The 15,319-nt window shown below is 46.2% G+C and overlaps 2 pseudogenes across 1 annotated transcript; one reads left to right on the top strand and one right to left on the bottom strand.

Annotated features, from left to right (window-relative positions):
- Positions 1-1,155: 1,155 nt before the first annotated feature.
- Positions 1,156-5,296, top strand: LOC148007075 (sperm motility kinase Y pseudogene; annotated as a pseudogene). Its single transcript, XR_015646167.1, has 2 exons — positions 1,156-4,515; positions 4,767-5,296. The product of XR_015646167.1 is annotated as a sperm motility kinase Y pseudogene, transcript variant X2 (transcript).
- Positions 5,297-10,838: 5,542 nt separating this feature from the next.
- LOC148007074 (afadin-like) lies at positions 10,839-14,600 on the bottom strand (annotated as a pseudogene).
- Positions 14,601-15,319: the final 719 nt, after the last annotated feature.

Genomic DNA, 15,319 nt, shown 5'->3' with positions numbered 1-15,319 from the left:
GTCGCTCCCAGGCATTTGGTATGCCAACCCCATAATATCAGTTTAAAGGCCTATGTAGATGACTGGCTGCCTATTTCTTGATTGATTGATTTTTGGATGACTTCAAGAGAAAGAATTAGGTCACATGTTGGCAAAGGCACTGGCTGTTTCCTTATTATGGTTTTGATTTTTATTTATGCTTTCTTTCTTTCCTTTTTCCTTTCTTTCTTTCTTTCTTCCTTTCTTTCTTCCTTCCTTTCTTTCTTTCTCTCTTTCTTTCTTATGGATTGCTGGATTCATTTTGTTGGTGGATTTTATGTTCTCACATGGTATATTATTGCTTTGATTATATACATTTCTGCAGTCGGATGATTCACTCTATCTCCATTTTCTTTTTTTTTTTTTTTTTTTCGTAGCTGGGGACTGAACCCAGGGCCTTGCGCTCGCTAGGCAAGTGCTCTACCACTCAGCTAAATCCCCAACCCTCTATCTCCATTTTCAATGTCCTGCAGTTTCATCCTTTTGCATTATTCCTGTTTCTCTATTTATTTAGTACAAGCAATCATTGGCTTAGACTTGATACAAATTTGCCCTTTGTGACACTTTGAACCTTCGGCCTTGGTTTTAGGTTTACTATTCACTGATATTTAACTGCCTTATTCATTGTGGTTGGTTAATTTTAATTTTCAGTATTTTGCTCTGGAGAGTTGTGGATTTTTGTGGATCACTAGGTTCTGAAATTCAATGGAGTTTTCCCTTAAGTGTTGGCTTTTTATATTTGTTTGTTTTGTCTTATACTAATTCTTTCTCCTCTCATTTTTTCATCTGATTTTTTTCTTCAATGAACATCTATTTATAGTATTGGCCATCTTTGGCCACCCAATACTATTGTAGTATGACGATTTTTATTTTCATCATTGCATTTAGTATGTGTGTGCTCTTGGCTTTCTCTTTTGGGGTTGGTCATTTGGGTGGCTTTTACTTATGACTCTTCATATTTTCCCCTTAACTTTTTCATAATTTTGCTCTATTTTTCTAGTCTAGTTTTTACTTTGTCTTTGTTTTTTTTCTTTTTCTTTTGTTTGTTTCTTTTAGGTACCACAAGTGTAATTTTAGCTCTTATATTGCTCCATCTTTTTCATTATTTGATTCCATTTTTGTTATTTTTAGGTAGCATTAGTACTGATAAAATGCCTACAGAGACTGAGGAGGAGTTACCAACCCCTACACCCGAGCCCAGTATCTCTGAGGAGGGCAACTTCCATTCCCAATACCAAGTACTGGGGACAATTGGGCAAGGGGGCAACGCCAAAGTCCTCCTGGCCCACCACCGGCTCACAGGAACCCCGGTGGCTGTCAAAGTTCTGCGAAAGGACAAGCAGTGGTTCCAGCCAGCCATGATGGAAGCAAACATAATGAGAAAGATCAACCACCCCAACATAGTGTCTCTCATACAAGTTATTGAAAAGGAAACGAGAATATACCTCATAATGGAGCTGGTGGAAGGCCAAGAACTCTACCAGTACATCAGAGAGTCAGGGCACATAGAGGAGGATGAGGCCCGGCAAATATTAGAACAGATATTGTCAGCAGTGAGCTACTGCCATGGAAAGGGGATTGTTCACCGAGACCTCAAACTGGACAATATAATGGTTGATAAAAACAAAAAGGTCAAAGTCATCGAGTTTGGGCTTAGCACCCAATTTCAACCTGGAAAAATGCTAAACCACCACTGCGGCACGTACTCTTTTGGTTCCCCTGAACTCCTCCTTGGCCATCGGTATGACGGGCCGAAGAATGATATGTGGATTATAGGAGTGGTCTTGTACTGTATGGTAGTGGGAAAGCTCCCATTTGATTCAGTGATCATCCAAGAACTGCAAAGACAAGTAGTGGCAGGGGTATATCCTGCTCCCTGTGGGGTTTCAAAAGAACTGGAGGACCTCCTTAGTCAATTACTGAAAGTAAACCCGAATTATAGACCAACAGCAAGAAAGGTGATGAAACACCCTTGGTTCAAAGAACACTGGAACGGATTCATAGGTCCCTATGAAGAAATGCTTCCCCTCACACCAGACCCGGCCATTTTGGATGCCATGAAAAGCATTGGATTCCAAGCCTCTGTAGTAAAACACTCTTTAAAACAAAGAAAATATAATGAGGAAATGGCAACTTATTTCTTTCTACAAAAGCAGGCTCTCCAGGGGGATGGCTGCACAGCCCAGTCACAGCAAGTGAGTCCCCTTGCAGCCTCATTTCCTAGCCTTGAGCCTGCTGCTGCTTTTAGATTAGAACAAAAGAGGAGTGAAAGCCTGCCAGTCCTTGGCACATTGCGGGTGTCATCCTCCCATGGTCACATATCTCACTATGGCCAGAATGCTCATCCAAAAGGAGGCAAAAGATCCACTGTGGCTTGTTGTCTCTGGCCACTACCGATGACACCTACACAGGACCACTATCACAAATGTGCCGTGAGTGTCCCATGCATTCAAGCAACAAGCATCTTCAGTGAGAAGAGTAGCAATAAGGAAATCAAAGAAGACAACCCACTCTCCCACAGAGCCCCATTAGAGGATAAGCCAATCCCCAGCAGGGTCCGGCACAGAGGTTTTAAGGGGTGGACCAGGAATATAGCAAATGCCCTGATAAAGCTGTGTTGCTGCTTGCCAAGGAGAAAGAAACCTCCGCTGGGGCAGAACAGAATCTCCCCCCAGAAATGAGCCACAGGGAGAGTCCAGAGAACAAGCAGCAGGCATAGCCCAGGTACCTTTGTGCTTTGTCCTTTTCAGTTTGCTCTATGTTGGTCCTTCCTCTGTCTCTGGTTTCCATTTTCCCCACAATTCTTACCTTGTATCTGCTCTAAGTTCTTTATGAGGTTTCCCCAACACCAAGCCTCCTGCCTCTTCTTGATTTCTCCTCTTCCCAGCAGGAAGCTCTATCCCTGGGCTCAGGATAGATGGGCCCTGAGAAGGCAACATTCATGGGTCTGCAGGAGTAGGGGAGGTCTTGGCATTCATGAGGCACTCCTAACCCTTACTTGAGCCACTCTGGGGAGGAGATGGCATCATTTGTGAGATGGGCTTATGTGGGACACTATGCTTCGATGTATGGCACAGACAGCTCCTGTCCTTGCTGACAGTTCAGACCCACAGCTGGCCTCATCTCAGACAGTCCCATGAGGAGTGGTGTTTGGTTCCTGCTTCACAGTTAGGGCAGGAAAACACCTAGGATACGATGGGCCACTGCAGTGAGTACGGGCCACGTGCCTGTCTTGTCCTTGCTTACTTGTTTTTTCCTCTTCCTCCTCCTCCTCCTCCCCCTCCTTCTTCTTCCTCCTCCTCTTCTTCCTCCTTCTCCTTCTCCTCCTCCTCCTCCTTCTCCTCCTCTTCCTCCACCTACTTTCAGGAACCACCCAGAGACCTTCACAGGAGAGTAGTTCATGCCAATCAGAATGCAGGGCTGGAGATCAAATTCTGGCTAAGTTCTCCATCCAGCCCTGGTTGCTCCCACACACACCCTGCCTACCTGAGATTTCCAAATTGTGTTCTCAGGGTCGTGGAGAATCCTCTACAGTTAGCCCTGCCGATACAGCCAGTTACTTGGGAACACTGGGTTTAGCAGGAGTCCTCTCCATCAGGCTCAGAAACTTAGAGTGAGTGAGAGGGCTTGCTGAGTGGCACACCAAGACCAGAAAAGTGTAGAGCCCTCCAGTGGTAGACTTGAAGTACTGCAGGAGTTTATTTCCTGATTTCTTCACCTCTACCTTGTTCTAAAGCCTTTTCAGGGACCCATAGGGACCTAAGAAACTTGACTTTGGACCCCCATAGCGCAACAGAGAGACTAAAGCAGCAGCCCTGTGAAACTTCTGCAGAGGACAGTGTGGGCTCTGTGTTATAGAGTGGCTGTGGACTGGCATGAAGGCTGACTGACCAGCCAGTCACAGAGAGCTAGGGACAGTTAGATTCTTGGAGGAGGGAGCATGAGCGGCAGACACAGCAGAGTCGAGGCCTTCAGAGGAGCCAGCTCATTTAATAGAGAAGCATATGCCCTCCCAAAAGGCGGTCAGCTTAAGACACTGCACTGAAGACCTGACCCAGTAACATGCCTCATTTACACATCACCTACCTGTGCCTTGTGTAGGGTCCTCAGGTTAGATCCTAAAGTCCATCATGACTTAAAAGCAGAAGTTTGCACATCACTGCAATGTGGAGGCTACTCTCAGCTGATGGGACCCACGCAGTCTGTGGACAAGTTTGCTTAAGTGAAAGTTGGCCGTCCTTGAACTCTCCGGTCTTCCAGGGTAGTGTGTGTTGACCATATGCAGAGCCATTCCTGAAGGATATAAGTGCCAAAATTCAACAATAGGGAGAGAATCCTGCACTGGATGGAATCACTCGGCTCAGTGTGGACACAAAGATATCCTACGCCATGGCATGGAGGCTCCCAAGAACTTCTAGGATCAATGTGAGGCACACAAGAGCCCACAGTGCAGCCTGGGAGAACATTAAAGTATCTGGAATTATCAGGGACCCTAAGGTATGTTGGGCAGGATATGGAGCTGATGCATGCTGGGATGCTTGGAAGAGACAGCCTGAGGTAAAATAGAGGGCAGTGTGTCACGAAAGCTAAGACAGAGCAACCAACAGGATGGCTTATCTGGCCCAGAACAGATCGACTCTGCCAGAATTAGATGGTCTATGTAGAGCTTCAGTCCTGGGATTGTAGGAGTATAGAAAGCGCCAAAGTCAGGGTGCAAACTACCTCCATGTTTTCGTACCTCCCTGTAGGTTGAAGAGGCAGAGAACGACCGGAGAGGTGACCAGTATGTCCTCAGCCTGGACAACAAGTGTCTGCTCAATCATACAGACAGCCCACGACTCTCTCACCCAGCGAAACCTGAGACTACACACTGGTGGACCAGCTGGTTCCTCAAGAGGTTAGCTCTCTCAATGGCATGAAATTCAGGTGCTACCTCTTCCTATGCTGGCCTGGTGAAGACAGAACCCTGGAGGACATTGTGGTCTGGGCAAGAGATATACAGCAGCCCTTTCTGTTCCAGCCAGCCTTGAAAGTTGCTTGAGATCATTCCAGCATGACCAGTCTCCATCCTTTTCCAAGCAAGTCAGTTGTTGGCCCTTACGACTTCTGCCCACCACCTCAGTCGCCTTTCCCTACCCACTTGTAGGAGTCGGGGACCAGCTCTGACTTAATCTTAGGGCTTTGGATGTGCTCTATTTTTCCTGTTTCTGGTTGTAAGCTACTAGGATTCTCAGGAGCATAAGTGTATGAGAGAAACAAGTGTCTTGTTAGCCCTGAAGCAGCTTGTGCTCTGGTCTTATCTGCTAGAGAAGGTGTCATGAAGGGACATGGGCAGTAGAGGGAGGTCTATGACTGCAAAGCCTGCCTAGGCTCCAATAATCCAAACTGGGTACTGCAGAATTTCCAAGATCACAGCTCTGCAGTTACCCTTCTCATGTCCTGGTTTTAACTACTGCACCCAACACAAAGCCTCCCTTGCAGTATGTCTCAGATCCATTTGAGACTCTGCAAACCAGACATCTTTGTACGGAATGGAAAAGAACCCTTACTGCACATCTCAGGTTGTGGAGGCTGGTCCATCCTGTCTAACAGTGATTCTGAGTCACTGGTATAGGGCTGTTTGGGGTCTCCTCTCCTCACCTTAGCCAAGGAGTTCCAGGGTCATCAAGCAGGTACAGTCCATGGGCTCTGATATGGTTCATGGTATGTTATCTACTCATGGAAACCTCAAGATTTCTTTACTGCCCAGGGTCCAAAGAAGTATTTGATGTCCCTTTACTTGGATGAGAGGAGACTTGAATGTCACTGCTGCTCACAGGTTCTTGGTAGTTGAGCCCAATAGTGGATGCATTTTTGTGAGTCATATCTGCACCTCCTCCTAACATCTGTTAGAAGATGAAGTCTTCCTGGCTGGGTGGGGCAGTACCTCCTCACCTAGGCCTTCTTGTGTGCATCTGGACCTCAGCCAGAACATGAGGAGTTGGGACAACCATTCTGGATGTCAGCTGATGCAATGCCTCACACAGAGGTGCTGGCAGAACTGAGGGTTCTATTCCCTGGACATTGTGACACGAAACAGACTGGGAACAGTGGGAAGAGGAGGGTCCACAAGGCTAGCTCAGACTCCAATCTCTAAAGATCAGATTTCATCTTTCGTAGAAAATCTGGTGAACTAGCCCTGCACAAGACGCATATTACCTTCCATTAGAAAACCTTTGGGAACAAAAACCCTAGTGTAAAGTGGTGTCTGTGCCAACTGTGGGTGCCAGGATAGGCCCATCCACAGACATACACAGGCACACACACACACACACACACACACACACACACACACACACACACACACACACACACACACATCATTTCATGCAAGCCTACACCGCCCTCCCCCAATCACCTGCTATCTTGGGATGTGTCCAGGCTGCCTCAACTTAGCTTCTTCCCACCACATATGTCCCTAAATTGTGTGAACCAGGGGTGGTCACTCCCCTTGCTGGGTTCCCTATTCCTCAAGTTCAGGTGAGGTCACTCTGCTCCTCCTGATCCTTTCCTGGTCTAGAGCTTGTCACCTGACCCTGTGGTTCACAAGTGCTCCCAAGGAAGAAATAATCCATGTCTCCAAGTTTACGTGGTTGCCCATACTGCTCATTCCTGGCAGGAGTCATGTGTGGATGGGTACTTGACAGGGTCTTGGTCCTTAGTTTGTCAGTGTCTCCATCACCACAGCATTCCTGTGAGACCAAAGCACTCCAGACACAGCTTGGGATATGCTGAGTGGCATGGCAGATAATGCCCCTGAAGAGCAGGCAGGCCCAGCATGGCCACAGAACAGCCTTGGATGTGCCTGTCTGCCTTTCCCACCAGAGCATGGCCTGTTGTAACAGGTGCTTGTCATTATCTTGGGGAACACAGCAGTGAGAACCCTGCTGGGGTTTCTGGTCTCCAGGGAGCAGGCAGGGGCCTTGTGCTCACTTTTCCTTCACTAGTCCCCTTGGCCCAAGGATTGTGGTTTTCAGGACTCCCAGAAGCATCAGAGGCCAGCACAAGTCATCCTTAGTGTGTGCAGCAGCTACAGGTGCATGCAGGTCAGGACCTGTGCCCTGTGTCTTCAGAGATAAGAAGGAGCCAAGAGCATTGGCTGACCCTGAGAAGCCACTTGGGTCTCATAAAGATTCTATTTATGTCCTTCCTCTGGGCCTGTGGAGACATTGTAGGGAACTATACCAATTTCCTTGGATGCCAGGCTGTGCAGAAGTGCAGAGTTTGGTCACAATCCATAGGGAATGGACAGGACAATTACAGGCTACGCTCTGCCATGCCTCTGCCTAAAAGTGTGCAATGGGGTCAGGGTGTGGGCATAAGGAGGAGCCCACGCAGATTCGAGTCTTTTTCCAATATTCATCTATGGGCTGGGTAAAGAGCCAGCACAAAATCACAGTAACTTAATATGATTGTCTTTTAAAAGAAACATCAAAGAAAACAGGTGTAAATCATGAATATGGCATCTGTGTGTGCGTAGACAGCTGTTTGCATGGAGAGTGTGTACCCACACTCCAAGCACGGAACACAGGCATGGGGAGTGTCTGTCTACACTTGGAGCAGAGCATACATGCTATCAAACACACAATAAAGGCCATCATGCCCAAGCCCCGGGTCTATAAGCCACTGAAAGCCTCTCACTCCTCAGTGGGGTTTGATGTCCAATACCTTAGAGACATCTGCAGACTGTGCTGTCAGAACATGAAGAGCCATGAGAGTCTCCCCCGGGAACTCTGTAGTCTTGCTGGAAATGCAAGAGGAAAGCCCAGCCTCTAGGCCAACATGTAGCATAGTTCATACAAGTATTACTGTCACACAAACATGTTGAAGACAACATGACAGGGCCTGCCAGAGCTGTAACTTGGCCAAAGGTGGAGTGGCTGGGACAAAAGTACAATCATGGCTGTGGTAACTCCCTAAAGCCTGGATTTCTGCCCCCTCTATTATGGGGTCTCTGAGGAAGACAAACTGATGGACTCCAAGAGCATCCTGTTGATTAGCTTGCTGTTCAGATGTGGGATGTGGTCACAGTGCTCTGACAAGGCCACAAGAACATCCATGGGAGTGAAAACTAGCCTAGGTGTGTCCTACTGTGCCCAGGGTTCTGCACTCTGGCTTATGGTGTGGAGGCCCAGGGTGCAATGGGGTCAAGGTGTGCCATAAGGAGGAGCCCACGCAGCATAGCATGTGAGTCCTTGAACTCACTGCATTTAAGTCCTGGGGTGAGTCTCATGTGGTCAAACTCTACATGACTCAGGTGACTGACATCTTACCTGCTGTGATTGACATCACCGGCTTTTACAATGTGGGTGTAGCCTTAAGAGCCATGTTATATACTTGTCAACTGGAAAACAGAACTTGTGTTTCACTTAGGATGGATGTGTGTCCTTCCAAAGTGTGAGTGTACCATACTTTTGTTTTCTTCCCTCCCTCTACACTTCCAAAGTCTGGAAGGCCTCCTTGGTGTGGGCTCTAGACCGCCAACGCTCACTGCAATGATCACTTGGGTTTGCCATGAATGAACTTCTGTACTGGGAACTGACCTGGCACAGGGCTAGGCTTCCCTTCCTTGCTGACCGAGCAGAAACCTGTGACAATCAAGTGACACCTGAAAGAGTTCCTGTGCACTAAGTTGGGGTGCTGACTCTGAGTTGCATGCCTCTGTGCATGAGCCCCACAAACGCCAGGGCACAGGTGACAGGCCTGGAAAAGGACAGCATAAGTCACAGGAGACCCCAGGTTGATCTGGCAAGGGATAAGCACTCTGTGCTATGATTAACCTTATCTTGCTCATGGACAGACAATTCTCATGTGAACCAAGTGTGCTAAGTTTAAGAAAATAGGATGGGGCTGGAGAGCAGGCTCAGTGGTTCAGAGCCTGGCTGCACTTTCAAAGGTCCTGAGTTTGATTCCGGTCACCATATTATGGATACTAACTAACTATAATCAGATCTGATGCCCTCTTTGGACACACAGATGTACATGCAGGTAGACCACTCAAATAATTGAATCTTAAAAGAAAGGAACAAAGGAATGAAAGAAGGAAGAAAAGAAAGTTAAAGAAAGAATGAAAGGAAGAAAAGAATGAAGAAAGGAAGGAACGTATGAAAGAACGAACGAAAGAAAGAACGAAAAAGAAAGACAGAGAGAGAGAGAAAGAGAGAGAAAGGAAGGAAGAACGAAAGAAAGAGAGAGATAGAAAGGAGAAGAAAAGAAAGGAGGAAGCAAGCAAGCCGGACAGCCATAGAGAAACAGGCCTGTAATACCAGATCAAGACACACAGTAGGGAGGGGGATCAGAAGTTCAAGGCTACCCTGGTCTACAGCATGAGTTTCAGGTCTGCTTGGACAACTTAGTCACATCCCTTTTTCTAAAGGTGAGGAAGGCTAAGGCTACTAACTCAGTGGTAGAACACTCGTGGGGAAAGCAGACTGCTGTCCATTGATACCTCTCCTTCCTTGCTCTGAAATACACAATGGTATTAGAAGAGTCAAAGGTTCCTGGTTTAGCATCCACGATTCTATTTGCTACATCGTTAAGGGTGCAGTTTTTGGTATTTTGGTCAGGGATCAAATCTATGAAATAAAACTTAAGCAATACTCTCATTGCTGTCAGAGTGGCAGGTGGATGATAAATGCTTGCCCACCTGCATCAGTACAAAGCTGGTTCCTTGGACTCCCTGCAAACACATCACTGCTAACTGTATGCCTTGTGTAGGCTTTTCCAGCACTGTACATAGCTTGAAAACCTTCCCTGCTATGGACCCTTGAGTGGGCATCCTGCCTCTCTCAGTCTCAGAATGGAGCAAAGATCCCCTGCTCACCTCTAGGCTCACAGGTCAGGGACCTCTTCCATCCCATGGTGAACAAGACTGGCACGGCTGCACACACCTTGGAAAAAGAACATATTGGCAACCCTTAACGAAAAAGATGGTTCTTACTTTCCATTATGGCATTCTATAAAATACGGGTATTTCCTGGTATTATTACACATGTCATTGATTGTGTGTGTGTGTGTGTGTGTGTGTGTGTGTGTGTGTGTGTGTGTGTGTGTGTGTTTGGAGGTTGGAGGGGGATAATTCATTTCTCTAAGCCCCTTCCTCAATGCTGGGTGATAAACATTGACTCTCATATAGACTTTTAATAATTATACAGTTATTTATATATTCTTAAGATTTGTTTATTTCCAACTTTTTGTAGCTCTCTCTCTTTCTGTGTGTGTGTGTGTGTGTGTGTGTGTGTGTCTGTGTCTGTGTGTCTGTGTGTCTGTGTGTCTGTGTATGTAATTAGATAGAATACTCAGGGTCAGTAATCCTACCCTTGAGCTAGCTTATAACTTTTTCTGTTTTAAACAGCTTTATTATGATATCTTTGATATATAAAGCTGATACGTGCTAGAGGTGAGCATCTTGATGTTCTTAAAGACCTGTTCTTTCTCAGATACAGAACCTGAGCTGGCTAAAATCCTTGCTGCTCCTGCAGATTAACCTTGTCATGCACTGAAGCAATGGGGCACATCCTAAGCACACTCCCTGAGATGCTTCCTAGGTCGGTAGCACTGGCTCCATCCCAGGCACAGCTGTAGTGGGCAGCTGTAAGGTTGAGGACCTGCATTTAGGACACACGGCCCCAGGAGCACCTCACCTGCAGGTCATCCTTTGTACCTCTGAATGTCACTCCTGGGTTCTCACTGCCTGGCACTTAACCACAGACATCACTGTAGAACTGTCTAAGGCCAGAAGGGCAAAAACATTGTTGTTATAAATTTCTACTATGGAAACATCAAATGTTGAGCTTCTTGAAAGTATTCTGAAATGAACCTGGGAGAAACAAAAGAACTATGGCCTGAAGTCTCTTCCGAAACACCCACTCCAGCATAAGCTTCCACAGGCAGTCACTCTCCTCTGCACTACTGTCCTCCTTGTTTTGCAGCTCATGGATCTCCTTGCTTAGCATATCCACAAGGTGCATTTGCTGTTGCTTCTCCAGCTTCTTCCTGACATCTCATTTCCATGGGTCTGGAGACAGACTCCCCAGAGGACAGCTCCTCTTTACTGATAGTTATGAACTGCAGATCCCTGTGCTCAATAGTGGGGGGCTGCTGCGGGGACTACAACACCAGAATGATTGTTTCTTGGGGCCTCTGCAGTGTGGAAGGTTTTGCTGGTTTGGCCGGTGTGGTCAAAGAAGAGAAGGAAGCAGGTTCAGGGAATGAGAGTGCATCTGTCGCCCTTTCCTCTCCTACTCCCCGTGCTTCCTCTCTGCTAACTTGTCCAGGCAGGCCTTCTATATCTCAGACCACCACTGCTGCTCCTCACTCTTTTTTGCTTGCCAGCAGCCACCTGAGTAGACTGGGATTCTGCCTAGTTTGCAGAAGGAGGGGGAGTGGCTAATCCACTGAAATGGCACCAAAATCTGGTGTAATGGACATGTGGTGGAGGAGGTGGTGGAGGGAGGTCTGTTCATATGGGGTGGGAGACAGTCACAGGGGTGGAAAGCACCTCTGCTGGGGTTTTCCAATTGCCAGGACCACTCTTGGTCAGAGTGGAAGCAGGGGTAACTGACTTGGAGGAAGGGTTCAGGTGCTCCTGGCTGGATGTCATAGATTCCACGGAGGAGCTCTGGATCCACATATCATTGTCACACTAGAGATCCTTGCCAGCCTCTACTCAATGGAGTTCAAGTAGGTAAAACTCTTCCTGAAGTTCTCCCTTGGAAGGGGTAAGAGGCTGATAAAACAAAAGAGGAAGCTCTACTACTTCAGGGACTCACCAGGGATATTAGCAAAATTTCATGCATGTTTCTTCCTCACAGAGGAGGTGCCAAAAACTGGGGAATGGGTGAGTAACCAGACCTGACAGTGCTTTATGGCTCACCCGCCAAGTAGCCAGCTGTTCCTGTGTCTACGAAGGAATAAAAAGATTTTTCTATACACTGATGCATGCTGTTTGTGGCATTGTCACTCCTGCAATTTAGCTCCTAACTTCAGGTCTAGGTAGAGGGCTCTGTTCTTGTGAAATGTAAAGAAGTAAACAATCAGATGCTTAAAACTGCATAAAAGGCGTACTTTTTCCTCAGGGATCTGTTTTACAATCTTTTAAAAAGCATTCATGGGGGTTGACACCCCAAAAGGAGCTTGGCCATTTCAGGAAAGGGTGATGGAGGGAAGATTTGTATGATTTGTATGATTTCCATTCCTTGAGGTAATGGAACTTAGAGTTCCTGAGTTATTGGAGGTCCTGTGACTGTGGGGTCCTGGGAGAGTAGAGGTGCTGAGACACTGCTCTGTGACATTGGATGACCTTGTGACAGTTTAGGTGCAGTGACAATGAAAGTCCAGCAACAGTACACATACTGTGACAGTAGATGTCCTGAAAATTGAGGGTCCTGACAATGCAGCCGCTGTTAGTGAGAAGGTCCTATGACACTGGAGGTCCAGTGATAGTGGAGGTACTGGGACAGAAGCCACACTGGAACAGTGGATGTCCTGCTACAGTGCACATCAAAGTGCTTGTAACGATGATGATTTTTGACCACTGTAACTTCATTTCACTACGCAAGGAATTGAGTCTGAGACAAGATAGTACCTTGTCATGGTGCTACTTGAATGCCACTAGTTTTACAGTTAAGTCTGAAGGGCTAGGCTGTGACAGAGGAGGTCCTTTGACAGTGATGGTCCTGCAAAATTGGACGTCCTACAACACTGGAGATCCTGCAACAATGGAGGTCCTGAGACTCTAGATTTACATTGACATTGCAGGTCCTGCGGCAGTGGAATTTCTCTGCGAGCTGAGGTCCTGCAATATACAAGTTGCTGACAGAATCAATTTTCTGCAACAGTGAAGGTCCTACAATAGTTGAGGTCCTGAAAAGTTGAGACTCTCTGAGAGTAGAAGTACAGGGGAAGTGTATGTCCCGTGCCAGGAGAGGCCCTGCAATTTGGAGGCCCTGAGAATGTGGAGTTGACTTGACAACAGAGTTTCTAACACACTGGTGTTCCTGTGACAGTGTCCAACAAAGTCCTTGTATTAGAGAAGAAATAATGCCAGCCAGCAATGACCATGGCAGTGATGATGATGGTTGATCACCCCAACATCATCTCGATTCTTCAAGTAATTTAGACCAAAACAATACATCTCTTCATGGAGCTGGTTGAAGGTCAACAGCTTTATAAATACACCCAAAAGTATGGCTATATAGAGGAAGGCAAGGTCAGGGAAATATTGTATAAATAATAGCTGTGATGAGCTAATGCTATGGGCACACAATATTTCACAGGGACCTGAAGCCGAAGAATATTGTGTTGTATATCAATGGGAAAGTCAAAATTATCAACTTTGGCCTTAGTGTCCCATTCCAACCAGGGTAAATGCTGAACCAGCACTGCAGTACTTATACTTTTGGTGTCCCTGAACTCTTCTTTGGCAAATTTTATGACGTTCCAAAGAACTAAATTTGAAGCTTAGGTGGAGTTTTATATTTCATGGGAGTCAGAAAGTTTCTGTTTGGCTCTCTCTTCATTCTAGAGCTAAGAAGACAGGTTGTAGCAGGAGTGTGTGGTACCTCTGGTGTGGTGTCAGAAGGACCTACTTAGTCTCCTAATGACAGTCAACCCTAGATATAGGCCAAGAGTCACTGTGGTCATGATGCAACCCTAGTTCAACTAAGGCTAGAAGCGGTTCCCAAATACCTATGAGCAACTGATCCCTCTCAGGCCAGACCCTGTAAGTATAAGAGCAATGGAATATATTGGATTCCATGTGCTAGACACTAAGGACACTTCAACTGAACAAAATTATAACCAGACCATGACATCCTACTTCCTTCTGCAAAGCAGGAAGTTCAGGGGCAACACAACACAACATAGGCTTGGACAGTCAGTACAGTGGAGGTGTGGGGAAAAAGCAGGTGCTAAGACAGTGGATGTCCTGCTACAGTGGCTTCCAAGTCCTTGTGAGGAAGAAGCACTTATGCCATCCAATAATGACCATGGCAATGATGACAATTGTGGTTAACCACTCCAACATCATCTTCAATAATTGAGACGAAAACAAGTAGATACCTTGTCATGGAGCTGGGTGAGGTTCAATGTCTTCATAAATGTATCTGAAAGTATGGCTACATAGTGAAAGACAAGGCATGGGAAATACTTATGCAGATATTAGCAGCCTGGATCTACTGTCAGGGGCACAGAATAAATACAGGACTTCAAAACAAATAAAATTGTGGATAAGAACAATAAAGTCAAAATCATCGACATTGGCCTTACTACCCAAGACAAACCAGAGCAAATGCTGAACCTGTACTACGGTGCTAACACTTTTGATGCCCCTGAACTCTTCCTGGGTTATACTTATGATGGTCCAAAGATAAGCACTGATAAGCCCATTGCCTTAAAGGTCTTCTGGTCATTCACGTTTCAAATGTAAGTGGCCACTCAGTACTGATGGAAGGAAGGTATGTTTTATTATCATGGCACAGGATACACTGATCCGTTCCAGCAGGCTGAAGGGTCAGTGGGATGTTGTGTCCCCTCACCCTCATGACTACTGTGCTTAAGCACGGGGAGCAGGACAGTGTCCAAATCTCAGGGTTTGGGTGAAATGTAAGGATGGAGTTGGGAAGTTGCTGGTCAAAGGATGTAAAGTTCAGATGTACAGGGAGTGACTTTGAGTACTGTTACCTGTAGCCTATGACACTCAGCAGTGTCCTATAAATAATGCAAAGGAACTTTAAGAAAGGGGAAGCATGTTTGAGGGTTTAAAAAGCTTGTGGGGAACTTTTTTGGAAGAACAGATCTTATATGTTGGAATTACTGTTTGTATTTCTATATTTTAATTTGCTTTTTTTTAATTCTGTAGAGACATCCCTTAGAAACTAGATTTGGTGCTGACCCAGGACCATGTCTTCTTGTGCTCCCTGTCCTGTGTGGGATTTGTGGCTCTGGCCTGCTGTGGCCCCTGGTCTCTGTACCACTTCATTTTCTGCCAAATCCTACATGAGTCTTCCTCTGCCCATTCCCAGGTAATAAAGTGATTTCAGAAACAGTTATACTCATGAATTTATGATACAATTAAGCAGAATAGGTTGGTTGATTGACTTGGCAGAAGAAATTTTCATCTCCTAAAGTGTCAGGTGATTGTGTTTGTATAAGAATTTTTTTCAACCTGTTCACTCACAGCGCTGGGAGGTAAGTGCCAGTCTTGAGATTGCCTAAACGTTTTAAACAGTATGTAGATAGTACTGCCCCTACTCACCCTGTG

This window comes from Rattus norvegicus, chromosome 1 (assembly GCF_021556685.1).
Source record: "Rattus norvegicus strain SHRSP/BbbUtx chromosome 1, alternate assembly SHRSP_T2T, whole genome shotgun sequence".
NCBI lineage: Eukaryota > Metazoa > Chordata > Mammalia > Rodentia > Muridae > Rattus > Rattus norvegicus.
Note: the sequence above shows the minus strand (reverse complement) of the source record. Positions and strands in the feature narration are given on the sequence as shown.